The sequence below is a fragment of the Oryctolagus cuniculus genome, chromosome 3, assembly GCF_051225735.1.
Source record: "Oryctolagus cuniculus isolate XC-2025 breed Fujian yellow rabbit chromosome 3, ASM5122573v1, whole genome shotgun sequence".
In the NCBI taxonomy this organism is placed as follows: Eukaryota; Metazoa; Chordata; class Mammalia; order Lagomorpha; family Leporidae; genus Oryctolagus; species Oryctolagus cuniculus.
The window spans coordinates 19,764,206-19,779,645 of NC_142869.1; the positions used below are offsets into that span (position 1 = coordinate 19,764,206).

Genomic DNA, 15,440 nt, shown 5'->3' on the forward strand with positions numbered 1-15,440 from the left:
TTGCTCTGCCTTTTGAATAAATAATAAATCTTTCCTAAAAGTAACATTGAACACCCTGCATCACAACACGGACTTGTCAAAAAGCCAAGCCTGCACCCACCACACTACTGGCACCAAGCCTTAGTGCATGCACTGAGAAAACTGACTGGAGGCTCCTGCACCAGCACCCACTGCAGGGAAAACACCACTCACTTCCACTCCACAGGTCTGACTTGCAGCCACCACTACCCTCAACAGTCACGTGCCTTTACTGCCACCTGCCCAGACGAACGGAACCCTTGTGACCCTGGATCCTCGTGTTGCTCACCTCGGAGCCCATCTGCTTTGCAGTCTCTAATGGGTGCAATTGAGGCCACTTATCCTGGCTACCAAGGACATACGGAAATCACTTTTCAGGCTTCTGCCTTGAACGAATGGGGCTCTCTACTAGCTGGTTTGGGCTCCTGTGACACAGTGTCGCAGACGAGGGGACTGAGAAAGAGAAATTTCTCATGGTTCTGGAGGCTGGGTGTGTGAGGGCAGTGTGTCAGCAAGGCTGGCTGTGTCTCCGGCCTCTTGCCTCGGTCTGAAGATGGCCAGCCTCGCCCTGGGACTGCACATGGTTTTGGTGGTTAATGACATGTATCAACTCGAATGGGTCACCAGGTGCCCAGATAGTTGGCTGCACATTATTTTGGGGTGTATGTATGAGGGTGTTCTGAATGAGATTAGCATTTGAATCCATGGACTGAGGAAAACAGATGGCCCTCCCCATAGCAGGTGGACATCATTCCCTCTGTCAAGGGCCTGAGTAGAACAAAAGTCCAAGGAAGGCAGACTTTTTGTCTCCTCTGACTGTTGATTCAGAGCATTGGTTATCTCCTGCCTTTGGACAGAGGTCAACACCAACAGCCTCAGGCTTTCAAGACTCAAAATAAACCACACCACGGGCTCACCTGTGTCTGCAATCATGCGAGCCAATTCCTATAGTAAATATGTATGTGTGTGCAAAAGAAACAGCAAAGATACACGTACAAGGCTTACTATTGGAACATTGTCTGGAGTATTTTAAATGTTTGGTAATAGAAGAATGCTTGATGACTTGTGAATATTTATAATATGAAATATTTAAAAGGATGAGATAGAACTTTCTCCACAGAAAGCCTCCTAAGATATGTTGTTGAATTGGAAAAGGAGGGAGGAGAGAGAAAGAGAGAAAGCGAGCAAGCTCATAGAATAATATATATAGTATGATCCCATTTACATGAACAGAAATAAACTATTTGGGGGCAGGCATTTAGTGCAGCAGCTTAAGTTGCCATTCCAACTGGAGTGCCTAGTTCAAGTCCCAGTTCCTCAGCTTTGGATCCAGCTTCCTGCTAAAGCACACCCTGAGAGGCAGCAGACTGAGAGCTCAAGTATTTAGGTTCCTGCCACTTAGGTCGGAGATGCAAACTGAGTTCTAGGCTCCTGGCTTCAGGTTGGCCCAGCCCTGGCTGTTGCAGGTATTTAGGGAGTGAAGCATCAGGTAGAAGTTCTTCTCTCTCTGCCTGTCTCCCTGTCTGTCTTTCATATAAAAGGAAAATAAGTAAACTAAAAAGGTTTTGTCAACAAAAAATAAACAATCTACACGTGTATGTGTATAAACACAGAGCACATGAAAACCCAGGGTCCCCAGGAAGGGGAGGAGAATCCTGCAGAGGGAAGGTAGTTGAACGGGAACTCTTCCTTTTCATCCTATGCTTCTGTTTGAATTGTCTACAGTGACCATGGGTTACCACTGCGACTCAAAGAGAAGACTAACTGGTATGATGTAGATATCACCCTGCCTGTGTCAATCCTTACAACCACCGAACGTGGGAGCCAAAAGGCAGACAGCATCATCTACTCTGGGGCTTTCCCTAGGGTTCCACAGCAGAGCTAAATGTGGCCGAGACCACACGGGAACTCCCTGCAAGCCAGCTTGGGCTTTCAGCAGCTCTGATGGGGCAGTCTTCACCCCAAAACTTCTCCGTCTACCCAGAAATATTCTGAACCTGAAAGACACACTATTAAAAACAAATGCCTGGCCGGCGCCGCGGCTCACTAGGCTAATCCTCCGCCTTGCGGCGCCGGCACACCGGGTTCTAGTCCCGGTCGGGGCACCGGATTCTGTCCCGGTTGCCCCTCTTCCAGGTCAGCTCTCTGCTGTGGCCAGGGAGTGCAGTGGAGGATGGCCCAGGTGCTTGGGCCCTGCACCCCATGGGAGACCAGGAAAAGCACCTGGCTCCTGGCTCCTGCCATCGATCAGCGCGGTGCGCCGGCTGCAGCGCGCTGGCCGCGGCGGCCATTGGAGGGTGAACCAACGGCAAAGGAAGACCTTTCTCTCTGTCTCTCTCTCTCACTGTCCACTCTGCCTGTCAAAAAAAAAAAAAAAAAAAAAAAAAAAAACCATGCCATTTGAAACTAATTGTGTATACAGAATAGGACTTTCTCATTGATGTACATACAAAATAATTTGCAGAATTAAATTTGGTACTTGAGTCTATATGGCGAATACTCCAATAACCCAGATCTCAAATGTGTATATTCATTAAACATCCCCATTGTTCTTCAGGACTTGGTTTATAAATAAAATATGATTTATTTTATGTTAAGGTCTATATAGGATTTGGGTTTTTATTTTTAATTTCCACAAAGAAAAAAAACACTGTAAACACTAATCTGTTTATCTTTCAGGTGAAGAAACTGATCATAAGGAAAGATAAACAAGGGCCAAGACCCCACCATTCATGGGTCAGAGCCAGCCAGCCCTGGGCCTGAGCTTGGGAAGTAAGTACTCAACAAAAACCTCCCTTTACTAGCATGTGCCAAGCTCTTTTATACACGTGTTTTTCTGATCTAAGATCACACAAGCTGGTGGAGAAGGGGCTGTGGTGCTGTCCCCTGATGAGAGAAATCAGGCTCCCAGGTAGAGTAACTCAGTCTCCAGAGAGAGACCTCTACCTATGACATCACTGGGTCAGATTGACACAGGGATAGGTACATGGGGTAGTTGTCTCTAGACTCTATAATAAGCTCCTTAAAGGTGAGTAATGGAATTAACAGATGAGTTTATCTTTGGTGCCAAAAGTTTATAAATCCATGAAGGTTTTTTATAATACATATTTTTCATGAGCTTTCCAAAGACTCCTCATACACTGTCATTTCCACAAAGCTGATAATAGGGCATAGGGTCATATGAAAAAGATGCTGACTAATTATATCTGCAACACACAAAAATCACCTCACCTTAAAGATCCCATCATCTGTTTTGTGTCTAACTGCATTCAATGCAACAGACAAAAGACTGTAAAAATGCCCTCAAGTGCAACCCTAACCGGGGCTCCTGGTTCTACAAAATATGAACTTGGTTTAACTTTAAACAGCAAGAGTGTTCATTGGAAGAAGACCCAGACATGGGGGATTACCAGGAAGCCTAGCACACACCAATGGAAGCCAAATAGGCAGAATAACATCCAAAATCATGTCTTGTCTTCAGAGTCAAATTCTTAAAAGCAAGCATCTGATTGACCCACTAAGGACCACAAGCCCAAGCATAAACATCTAATTGGCTCAGCTGAAGCCACACGTCCAAGCACTAATTTCTAAGAGCTGGGAAAGAAATTTCTAGCCTCCTCTGGTTTCCACTGTAGGAGACAGGACTTGCCTTCCTTCATATATTAGTTATCTGTTGCTGTATAACAAATAACCCCAAAAGTCAGCAGCTGAAAACAACAAACAGGCATTATTATATTCAGTTTCTGAGAGCCAGGGCTTGGAGCTGCTTAGCTGGATGGGTTTGGCTGTCTGTCATGAAGTTGCAAACAAGGTGTTGGCCGAGGTCCTGGTCATCAGAAAGCTTATCACAGGCTGAAGGATACACTTCCAATGTGGCTCACTCACCTGCCCAGCCAATTATATATAGGCAGGAGGCCTCCTCACACAGCCCTCTCCATCAGGCTCCTTAAGTACCTACCTCACATGGCAGCTGGCTTCCCCCAGAGCAAGGGATCCGAAGCAGAAGCCATAATGTGTTCTGTGACTCAGCCTTCATGACACACCATCATTTCCACCATGTGCTGTTGGTCACACAAATAACCATGATGCCACATGGGAAGGGATTATGCAAGGGAATGAAGACAGAGGACAAGGACCAGTGCTGACTCACTTGGATGCCGGCTGCTATGTTTGGGTTTCCCCAGAACAAGAGAAGGTATTAAGAGTCAGTGCAGCCCACAGCTGTTGATGTCCATTGTAGGTACCTCCTGGGTACAAAGCTTGCCATCTAGTATGTAGGTAGAAATACTTGTACTTCTGGTGACATCATGCACCTCTTTGAGATAGACTGAAAAAAAATGAAAATGGGATAGATAGCACCAAAGGCAATTTCACAATTCTACTTGGACTTGGCCCTAGAAATAACTCTTTGCACATAACAAAGCTGGGCTACAATGGAAAAGCAAATGTTCCCACCCTGAGTGTGCTCTCAGGGTTCTTCACTCCCCTGGCAATAATAATTGCACACTATCTGCTGAAAGTGCTCAGACTTGCAGAATCAAGCCCATTTGAGACCACTGCTTTCATGATAGACTTTGCCATATCTGATTGCAAATGCAAGGGAGTAAAGATGCTTGAAAAGTCGGCCAGGCATAGGGCACAGAAGTAGAAAGCTTATGCCCCTTCTTTTCTCCCAGTTACTTTCTTCTTAGGCATGAAAACATCCAGCCCCATGCTCTGTAAACTCCACCAGTCAGCTTAACTCATTTCTGTATTTTTCCTCCTCCACAGGCCAAAATGGCTGCCCCTACACTTTCCTTTTATTCCAGTGATTCAAGAATTATATTCCTGTACACATTCCCAGAAGATAAAATAAATAGAAAAAAGCCCCACTTCTTATCTGTGACCCTATTCAAGACAATCAACATCATACTTGAAATGCTGAGCCAAGTGCTTAAGAGAATGGAGTCAGGTTTAACTATTAGGGCATCTGGGGTCCATGAAGAACTAGACTCCGTGACAGTCCCAGCCTGCTCTAAGGAGGAAACAAAACATATCTTTACATTTCCCAGCAAACAAATCTGCGTGTGACAAGAGCTATAATCAATAAGTAACTTGATAAAGTGGATAAAAATGGACTCAGGAGGGGAGTGCAACATCCTATTAAGCAAATTCAACCCAGACCTCTTTCAATCAGCCATACCAAACTGCAAAACTCAGAAACCCTAGTCTCTGTGGGAGAAGTGAGATCAATATTTTAAGCCAAACTCCTTAACTTTGTACTAACAACAAATCAGAGGGAAAAAAATAATGTTCTCTAAATTTAAAGACAGAAAAAGGCATGGGGAAAGCAGGGGAGGGGCAAGAAATATGTAGGCTATAAGTTACACTCAACTCCCAGGGAATAAATCTGTCTTTCCTGAACTAGACAAATGCTAAAATCCACCAACCCAGTCACAAACGATCCTTCATGAATACTGAAAGAGGAGAAGGAAATATTCAGGTCACAAATTTATCTGATTGAAAGTCAGGAACTAAGTGAAGCCTGCAAAAGTTTGATTTCTTTTTCATTAATATTAGGGGAAGAAAGAAAATACTCCAAGATGCAGGCGCAAAGGAAAGGGAAGCATTGCACGCTGCAATTTTTTTTTCCAATTGCATGAATACCATCATATAAATATTTTCATTTGCAAGGAAAGTGTGAGTCTGTGTAACAGAGTTCTCATGAATAAGTACCAAGCATTCAAAGGAGAGCTCCATTGGAATTCCAGAAACATTTCTGCTGCTCTACCTGGACACCAGCCTCTTACCTATCCACAATAGTGAATCAAGAAACCAATTCTCAAAATTACAGTCTGCTGGGAGAGGATATTAAAGGGCTGAGTTTTGCAGTACTTTGGTTGGATTCTAACTTATGGGGGCCATCAAACTCTACTCATATAAGGTCCAGGCAAAGGAATGAAAAGTAAGAAACAATGTTAGGATGATAGGCATGGTAAATTATTTTATAGTCATTTCTCCTCTACTCTGATACCCTCAAAAAGTTGCCTAATCAAAACTACTGCCGATGATTCCATTTGCAACTCCACCTATTGTGACTTTCTGAAGGCCTACTGTGTGCCAGGCACTGTAGAGTCTGTAGGAGGAAAACACTTCTCTTAAGTTGGCCCACGCTTTCCAGTGAAGTCAGGGTGAAGGACAGACAGATGATAATTTCTAGAGGCTCCCTTACAGATGCGGTGCAGAAGGTCAGCCAGCAATCATGTATTGCCATTCCCACACTGGGCACTGGTGAATGTGGCCGAGCGGAAATGGCAAAGGTTTGAGTGTGAGCTCAGTCCTGGTCTTGCCATTGAACTGGGACATGGTACTAAACTCATCAGTTTCTCCATAAATAAAATGGGGGAAATTATACTTACATCAGGGCTTCAGGAAAAATTAAAGGAGATATCATTAGTAGACTGCTAGGAAAGTGCCAGGAACCAAATAGGTGCTATGTAAATATCATATGCTTCCCTTTTTCATAGATAAGGTCTTTGCCAGGGGCATAACATTGGCACAAAGAAAATATGACCTCCGCCTGCAACTCTCATGTCTGGTAGCAACGGTACCTGGACACAACAAAGACAAATTCCCGGCCTACCCTGGCCATGTCAGCTCATCTGCTCACTGCTGCAAGGCTAAGGGGAAAAAAAATTGCTTTAGATTGGGGAGAAATTGGATCCAACCCTGGAAAAGACGATTGAGGTCTTTCAGAAATTGAAAAGGTAATGTGAACAGACAGCTTTCAAAGCCGTTCCTCCTCCTTTGTAACTGAACTACACAGCCTGATAGTCCTCTAGGGAGGGAAGGGTTTCTGGAAGGGCCCCCTGCTCGCACAGACTCCCTGAACTCTATTGGCAAAGAAATGGGCTGGACTCTTTCACAGATGAAAGGACAAAGACATGATCCTGTCTCCCGAGAGGCCCACCAGCCAGGGAGAGGAAACAGAGATGAAAGTGACATGTCTTGTACACCAATGTGTAGAGCAGCACTATTCACAATTAGCCAAAAGGTGGAAGCAATGCAAATCAACCAATGAGTGTATGGAAAAACAAAAGGTACTATATACATACAGTGGAATATTATTCAGTCTAAAAAAAGGAATAGAATTCTGATATGTGCTTCAATACAGATGATCCTTTGAGGAAAATGACACTGAGAGAAATAAACCAGACACAAAAGGACAACTACTGCATGATTCCACTCATATGAGATACCTAGAATAAGCAAACTCAGACAGAATAGAAGTTGGGAGGGACTGGGAAGAGCTGGCTTGGGAGTGATTATATTTAACTCATTAAAGGTAGAGTTTCTGTTTGGGACAGTGAAAAGCTTCCGGAAATGGAGAGTGGTGATGGTTGTACAACACTGTGAATGGACTTAATGCCACTGGATTGTAAACTCAAAATGATTGAAATGAAAAAAGAAATCCTAAAATCTGTGTGGAACGACAAATACTTGTGTGCATCTGAAAAACCAAAGCAAAATTTACCAAAAATAACAAAATGGGAGTCATCACACTTTCTGATTCTAAATTGTATTGCAAAGCTATGGCAACCAGGGCCGATGCTGTGCATTGACCTGTGGCTGCTCCACTTCTAATCCAGCTCTCTGCTTGTGGTCTGAGAGAGCAGTGGAAGGTCGCCCAAGTGCGTGGGCTCCTGCACCCATGTAAGAGACCCAGAAGAAGCTCCTGGCTCCTGGCTCCTGGCTCTGGATCAGCCCAGCTCTGGCCGTTGTGGCCATCTGGGGAGTGAACCAGCAGATGGAAGATCTCTCTCCCTCCCTCCCTCCTTCTGTAACTCTGTTTTTCAAATAAATAAATTTTTTTAAAAAGCTATATGTCTGCTTGAATTAGGCACTAAAAGGCATCTGTTTAAACCCAGTGTACCTTTTCAATAAAAGTCATCAAAAATTTAAAAAAAAAAAAAGCTAGATAACCAAAGCAATACAGTATTCACATGAAAACAGACCTATAGTCCAACGGAAGGAAATAGGGAGCCCAAAAACAAATCCACACATTTATGGTTGATCGACCTTCAATGAAGTTTCTGAGAATACACAGTATAGAAAGAATGGTCTACTCAATAAATGGTGTTAGGAAAACTCAGTATCCATGTGCAGAAGGATGAAATTGGATCCTTTCTCACACTATACACAAAAGCTTACTCAAAATGACTTTAAGATTTAAACATAAGACCTAAAACTACAAAACTGCAAGAAGAAAATGTAGGTGAAAAGTTCTCCAAGATTGGTCTGGGCAATGATTTTTTTGGACAGGACTCCAAAAGAACAGGCAATTAAAGCAAAAATAGATACATGGGTTTACATCGAGGTAAAAAGCTTTTGCACAGCCCAGGAAACGATCAACAGAGTGAAGAGGCAACCCATGGAATGGGAGAAATATTTGCAAACCATACATCTAATAAGGGATCAATATTCAAAAATCTTAAGAAACTCAACTTAATAGCAAGGGGGGAAATGGATATTTTTAATGGGTAAAGAACCTGAGTAGACGTCTCTCAAAAGAAAATTTACAGATGACCAATAGGTACATGGAAAAAGAAAAAAGCTCAGCATCGCTTGTCATCAGGGAGATGCAAATAAAAACCATGATAAGATATTACCACACATCTGTTAGAGCAGCTATAATCAACAAGAGAAAATAAGAATTGGTGATAATATGGAGAAAAAGGAATCTTTATATTCTATCAAGAGAGATGTAAATCGGTACAACCATTACAGAGAATAGTATGGAGGTTCCCCAAAAGCCTAAAAATATGACCCAGCAACCCCATTGCTAGTACTTATCTAAAGGCGATGAAATCAGCATGCCAAAGAGATCTGCACTCTCGCGTTCTGGGCAGTGCTACTCACAATAGCCAAGATGAGAAGTCAGCCTAAGAGCCCGTCAGTGAACGAATGGATAAAGAAAATAAGAAAACCCTGTCCTTGGCTACAATATAGATAAAGCTGGAGAAAATCATGGTAAGTAAAATGATCCAAGCCCAGAAAGACAGGCACATCAGGATATCTTTTATGCATGAACTCGGAAAACAGAGGAACCCATAGAAGTAGAGAATAGGACAGTTACCAGAGGCTGGGAGGCAGGAAGGGACTGGGGCGATGCTGATCAGAGTACAAGATGAGTAAATTATGGAGACCTACTGTACAGCTATTATACAGCACGTTGACTATAGCTAACAATAAGGCAATGTATACTTGCAAACTGATTGAAGCTGAGTTTCAATGTTCTCACAGCAAACAAACGACATGTATGAGAGGTGACATATATACTAATTGGCTTGATTTAATCATTTCCTATATATATATATATATAACATCTCACATTGTACACCAGAAATATGAATTTTTTGACAATTACATCTTGATAAAACTGGAAAATGGTTAAAATGGTCAATTTCATATTACTATATTCTACCATGATACAAAAAAAAAGTAGCTGTTTGTCAATTACAGCATCTGCCATAGCCACACTGCTAAGGGGACCATGCTTACCTCGCCCCTACGAGGTACCTTGTATACTATGTGATTTCCTTCACCCCTAGCCATAGGAAATGGAAGAAAGAGCGTTTGGATTTGAATAAATGAGCCAAACCGTGGATCCACCAGGCTTACATGATGTGGCCCAGATGAAAAAGGCTCTGAACCCATCTGATATTTGCTCAGAAATTTAACTAGAGGGGCCAATGCAGTGGCATAGGAGGTTAAACCTGCACCTGTGACAGCAGTATCTCATGTGAGTGCCGATTCATGTCCTGGCTGCTCCACTTTTGACTCAGCCCCCTGCAAATGGCCTGGGAAAAGCAGAAGATTGTCCAAGTGCCTGGGTCCTTTCCACCTGTGTGGAGACCTTGATGAAGCTCCTGGCTCCTGGCTTCAGCCTGGCCCAGCTCTAGCCATTGTGGCCATCTGGGGAGTGAACCAGTGGATAAAAAATCTCTCTGTCTCTTCCTCTTTCTCTGCAACTCTGACTTTCAAATAAACAAAAATTTTTAAAAAATGATTTAGCGCTCTTTTTGCAATCTACTCTCTCTTGGCTCTTCTGTCCTGCGCTCTCTTGGCTCCTCTCTCAGCTCCTCTTGTCTGCTCTCCTCTCCTCCTCTCGTCTCTCTCTTCTCTCCTCGCTAGCTCCTATCCTTCTCTCTATCCTTCTCTCTGTTACACTCTCCTTCTCTCTCTTTTTCCATCTTTGCCCCTTCTCTCTGGTCTGCTGGGTTTTCCCCAATAAACCCTTTCCCTTAAAAAAAAAAAAAAAGATTTAGCTAGAAATGCAAACAGATGGAGGCCCATAGTAGTGAGAGCTAAAGCTAAAAAGTTGTAGAGAAAAGGATCATGGTGGACCATGCACAAGCCAATATTGGGAGGATGTCAAAAGTATAAATAAGAAAGCAGGAAAAAATTAACCCACATAGGTTGTATCTGTCAAAGATCTGGCAAGCAAAGAACTGCACATCCAAATGAATAATTTGAGAAAGACTGGATAAAGAGATCACGTTAAGCGCTGGGAGCAGGGTTTAGGAAAACTAACAAACAACGATGCAGAACCTGAGAGCTAGCAACCACGGGGACTGTTACCTCCCTTGGCCTCAGGAGTCAGGGGTGGGGGAGCTCCCTGGAGGAGATGACTGCCTGGAGAAGAGGTCTGCAGCCAGAGCACAGGAACCCAGCAGAAAAGGAGCTGGGGGCATCCGTCCCCAACCTCAGCCTCTTCCTGGCCCCTTTACTTCTGTCCTGCCCCCATTCATCAAACCAAACCACAGACAGCAGGCAATTCACAGAAGTGCAGAGGGAAAAATGTCCTCTTTACAGCAGCACTGGTCCGAGAAGATATCAAAACTGACATTGAGTTATATTGCAATGGGTGCTGATGGGCTGAAAATGATAACTGCCTATGAACCCTGAGGGACCGGGGTAGGCCAGGCCCTTACTGATCCTTAGTAGCAGCTCTTTCTGCACTAATGAACAACGGGACTTGTTTTAACCAATGGGACTCAGACCTATCAACCATGCTAACTTGGGGAATAGGGGTTTAGCCTAGTGGTTAAGATACTTGCATCCCTCATCCAAGTCCATAGATTCAATGCCCAGCTCCAGCTCACGACTCCAGCTTCCTGCTAATGCAGACCCTGGAAGACAATGGTGATGACCCAGGTATTGGGATTACTTCTGTTTATGTGGGAGAATCAGGTTGAGGTCCCAGATCTTGACTTCCGCCAGGCCCAGACCTGTTATTGCAGGTATCTGAGGAGTGAACCAGCAGCAAATGGAAGATACCACTTTCCATCTGTCTTGTCCCACTCTCAAATAAATAAATAAATAAATAATGTAAACATGTTTAGTGAATGCTAAACTGATCCTTAATTGGCATAACCACCCTGAAATCCTCTTCCTAAGTCTTTGAGGTGAAAAAAAAAACCATTTGACTTTTTCTCTGAGAGCACCTCTGTGTACCTATTCACTTGTGTGTTTCCTTTGGCAAGTTACTAAAGCCAGTGGCATGTCTTAGCATCTAATGTCTTTGTTTTGTGTGACTCAATCTCCCAGGACATGAAACAGGACAGGGAAGGGTGAGAGGTGGATCTACAGGGGTAAATGAAGTTCTTGAGTGTGGATGTTGGAGAAAACAGGCCAGTGGGGAGAGCAATGAAAGCAGCAAACAATGAGAAGGAACGATGTCTCTGAAAGGGTGCAGGATAGAGCATCCTCTGGGGCTCTGGACCCAAGCTCCAACCCTGCTCTTCTGAAAACTTAGCTCTCTGGCTTCGGCTAGATCCCCAAGCAATTTTCCCATTCAACAGCAAGACGTCCGTGACGGGTGAGCTCTCCCTGATCCCTCGCTGGAGTTCTCTGACCAGAACATCTCCTCTCCACCTGCAGTCATTCTCTAGCTCCTCCCAGGGACTTCAGTGGGCCACCACTTGAGGGGTTCAAAGCCCCTTTTCTGGGTCATAAACATTTGACAGTTGGAATGTGTCTTCCCACTGAAGTCATCAAGGAGCCAGGTGGGAAAGCACCCCCTCCCCGCCGCTGCCCATCACACTCTGTCTTTCCACACTCCCCCAAAACCTCTACACCGGGCTAGGCAGGTGTCTGGGACAAATTGCAAAAGGGAATTGCCACACAGGAGAGGACCAGTTATCGTTCTGAGTAACTGACTCTTTCCCCAGCAGTATCTGAAAACAACTGCAAGATGCTTTCTTCTCAGCTTTGTCCTGGGAGCCAAACTCAACAGGAAATGAGCCATCTTGTCTTTTAATGGCTGCCATTCGGTTACCATGAGTGATCATTCTAGAAAAGTCAGGATTACATTTTGTTCTTCTCCTTCCAGGGAGAGGGATAGGGGATGGCAAGGGTATTTCGTCGGCCTCCTCCAGTTACACTTCAGGAACGCTAGGATGCATGGACAACACAAAGGAAGCTTGGTCCTAGTTCTACCAAAAAACCAAACCCAAATGCCAAGTCCCAAAAAAGGGGAGATCACTGCAGGTGAGAGGCATCCAAGGCAAAGACTTGGCTACATATGTCGTGTTAAATCACCCATCAGCATCTGGGCAGCAAACAGGGGAAATCAGTAACACAGGATGGTGGATGCCAAGATGGAAGGCAAGGAGGAGTTAATTTAAGTAGACACATGCACTGTTTAATCTGCACTTGGAAATTCTACAGCCAAACATGTGGAAAGCAGCTCTGTGCACAATATTTTACAGAGTTTTCATCAAAGAAACTCTGCTGCCTGCCTCTCGTGGGCTCATTTCCCAGGAGAGAAGAAAGCAAATGTGGGCAGGATGCCCTCTGTATCCTTGACGCTGTGTATGGGAACATGTGTGTATGTGCACAAGTGTATATGGTTGTGTGTAAGAATGTGAGTGTGTGTAAGAGCATAAGAGTATATGTGTGTAAGAGTGTGTGTGTGTGTGTGTGTGTGTGTGTGTAGGAGTATGAACTGTGTAAGACAGACCATGTGTTTGTCTGCACACACATTTTGGGGCATGTGACGGTAGGAGTGACAACAGTTCCAAGGGAAACAAAGGACACATCCGAACCATGTTGGAGAATGGAGGGAGTGACAGGAAGAGGGCGCTGTCAGCTGGGACAGCTCACCCTTGGGGAACCCTCTCAAGGACATACAACCCTGTTACCAGCAGCAGCAGGCTCTATCCAAGGCCAATGCCACTAAGGATGCCCACCAGGCAGGTCTAATATCTGGAGAAAACAGAGTCATCCAGGGGGCTAAAAAGGAAGCCAGCTGCACCCTTAGATTTTACCTCCTCCCCTGACCTGCTGCAGTCCCCCTGCTCCCACCAGGAAATTCACCTCTGCCCGTGGACGAGCTCCTCCGCTCCAGTGCAAACCCCGCTCCTCGAGGTCTGTACGAGTGGTTCTCAAATTTCGGCAGAATCACCTGCAGTCTTGGTGCATCAGAAGGTGCTGGGCCCCACCCCAGGGTTTCTGGCTCCACAGATCTGGGGTGGGGCCTGAGAAATTGCACTTCTACAACTTCCCGGGTGGCACTCATGCTGGTAGAGCGTTTGCTGAAAACCACCAGCCTGCATGGGTAGATGCTGACGGTTTCACTCAACTGGCTCCAGTCAATTGGCAAGGACCGATTCTGAAGGGACAAGATGCGGGAGCTATAAATTTCCACAGTGGAACCCAGGAAAGGTAGACACAGGGAAGGTGTGTGTCCCTAGCACACCTAGTCCCATTCAAGGATCCAACCTGCACCAGCACTTTCCTAAGAAGAGGAGGATCAGAGCAGGGAATCAGGTGGGAAGTAGGGGAACCTTTACCCTCCTTCCCCATCCAGGGGATACCCTGCCAGCTCCCTCCCAGGCACGTGGACAGCCAACATTTGCTGTCTGAAGAAAGATTTGGCAAGGGCAGAGCAGTCCCACAGCGGGGCTTCAGGGCCCCTGATTCCTTCATGTTTATGTTTACTGTTCACGTCCAAAGCTGTTTTTCCAGACCGGGCCGTGTTTACCCGAACACTGCAAATGAGAGCTCTGCATGTTGACTTGGAGACATCTGTTTTGCCTTTGCATGTTTCTCATTCTGATTCCTCTCTCCCCCTCTTGTCTTTGTCTATCACAATGCACTCACCCAGAAATAGAATTCCAACGAGCTCCAGGAAAATCCAAAGGGTCCACTCAGTTGAAACTACAATTGAAAAGCTTTCTGCTTGATTCACCCACTTTGAAACAGAGAGCACGTGTTCCTCAGAGCTGGAGACAAAAGGCCACCCCTTCCCCCATACCACACAACTCTGCGGGATTGTTTCAAGACTGCAATTAGAAAGGGCTCTTTGGATTTTAAAAATGGATGTCTAAATAGTCCATATGGTACTTGGTTTTTGTTTTTTGGAAAGAATATTTTTTTTTGACAGGCTGAGTTAGACAGTGAGAGAGAGAGACAGACAGAAAGGTCTTCCTTCCATTGGTTCACCCCCCAAATGACCACTATGGCTGGCGCTGTGCCAATCCAAAGCCAGGAGCCAGGTGCTTCCTCCTGGTCTCCCATGTGGGTGCAGGGCCCACTGCCCTTCCCAGGCCACAGCAGAGAGCTAGACTGGAAGAGGAGCAACCGGGACAGAATCTGGCACCCCAACCAGGACTAGAACCCAGGGTGCAGGCGCCACAGGCGGAGGATTAACCAAGTGAGCCATGTCGGCCAAGGAGAGAATACTTTTGAAATGTCCAGCAAGCTACTTCTTTGTAAATTAAGGAATTCTTTTTATCCACCAAAGGTATTCTACGGATCAGACCAGAAGCAAGGATAGAACCCTAACAAGCTGACTGGTGAAAGATAATCAGGGCTCGATACCCATGCAAAGAAGGCAGCACTGCCCTACAATGCATAACACATGGCTCCAGAGCTCATGGCCTCATAGAGTCACAGAAGAGCCTGGGACAGGAAGTACCAGGTAAGCTTACACCTGCTTCAATCCACATCTCTTTGCACCCTGTTTCATCTGGGGCAGCTCCCTATGGAGAGACTAAAGTCATCAGCCCAGACTCTCTAGCTCCCACTCTCAAGGCCCTGCACTGAGCCCCTCTGTGACCATATGATCAGTGGTTCCTGCTTACGCACGTGCAGGGATTTCCCCAGCAGCCCTTTCCCCATCCACTCAGTCAGTTCGCTTCTAGCAGCGTGAACGAAAGCCATGCAAACGCAGCTACGCGGCACCTGTCCCTCCCCGTCCTAGCTGCAGCCATCGTGAGACGTGCTCCAACAGCAACAGCACCGTTGTGCGTGTTTCTCGGCATTTACAGTAACACCTTAACAGGTGTCCCCCAATCCATAAATACGCTGCCACCAAGGTCCCCCTTTGGAGCCCCGTGTGGAGGAACTCAGCCATCTGCTTCCAGATCTCCACCGTT

General features: G+C 45.3%; 1 long non-coding RNA gene across 2 annotated transcripts in view; it reads right to left on the reverse strand.

The window, feature by feature from the left end:
* The window catches only part of LOC149127273 (uncharacterized), a 141,801-nt gene that overhangs the window by 21,994 nt on the left and 104,367 nt on the right, over nucleotides 1-15,440 (reverse strand). The window contains exons 2-3 of one of the 2 annotated variants that reach the window (XR_016231434.1): nucleotides 4,169-4,345; nucleotides 3,976-4,079 (exon numbers count right to left, since the gene is read on the reverse strand). The exons of the other annotated variant lie outside the window; for it this stretch is intronic. This is a non-coding gene — a long non-coding RNA (uncharacterized LOC149127273). Of the gene's footprint in view, nucleotides 1-3,975; nucleotides 4,080-4,168; nucleotides 4,346-15,440 lie in introns of those variants that run through there. 2 annotated transcript variants of the gene reach the window in all.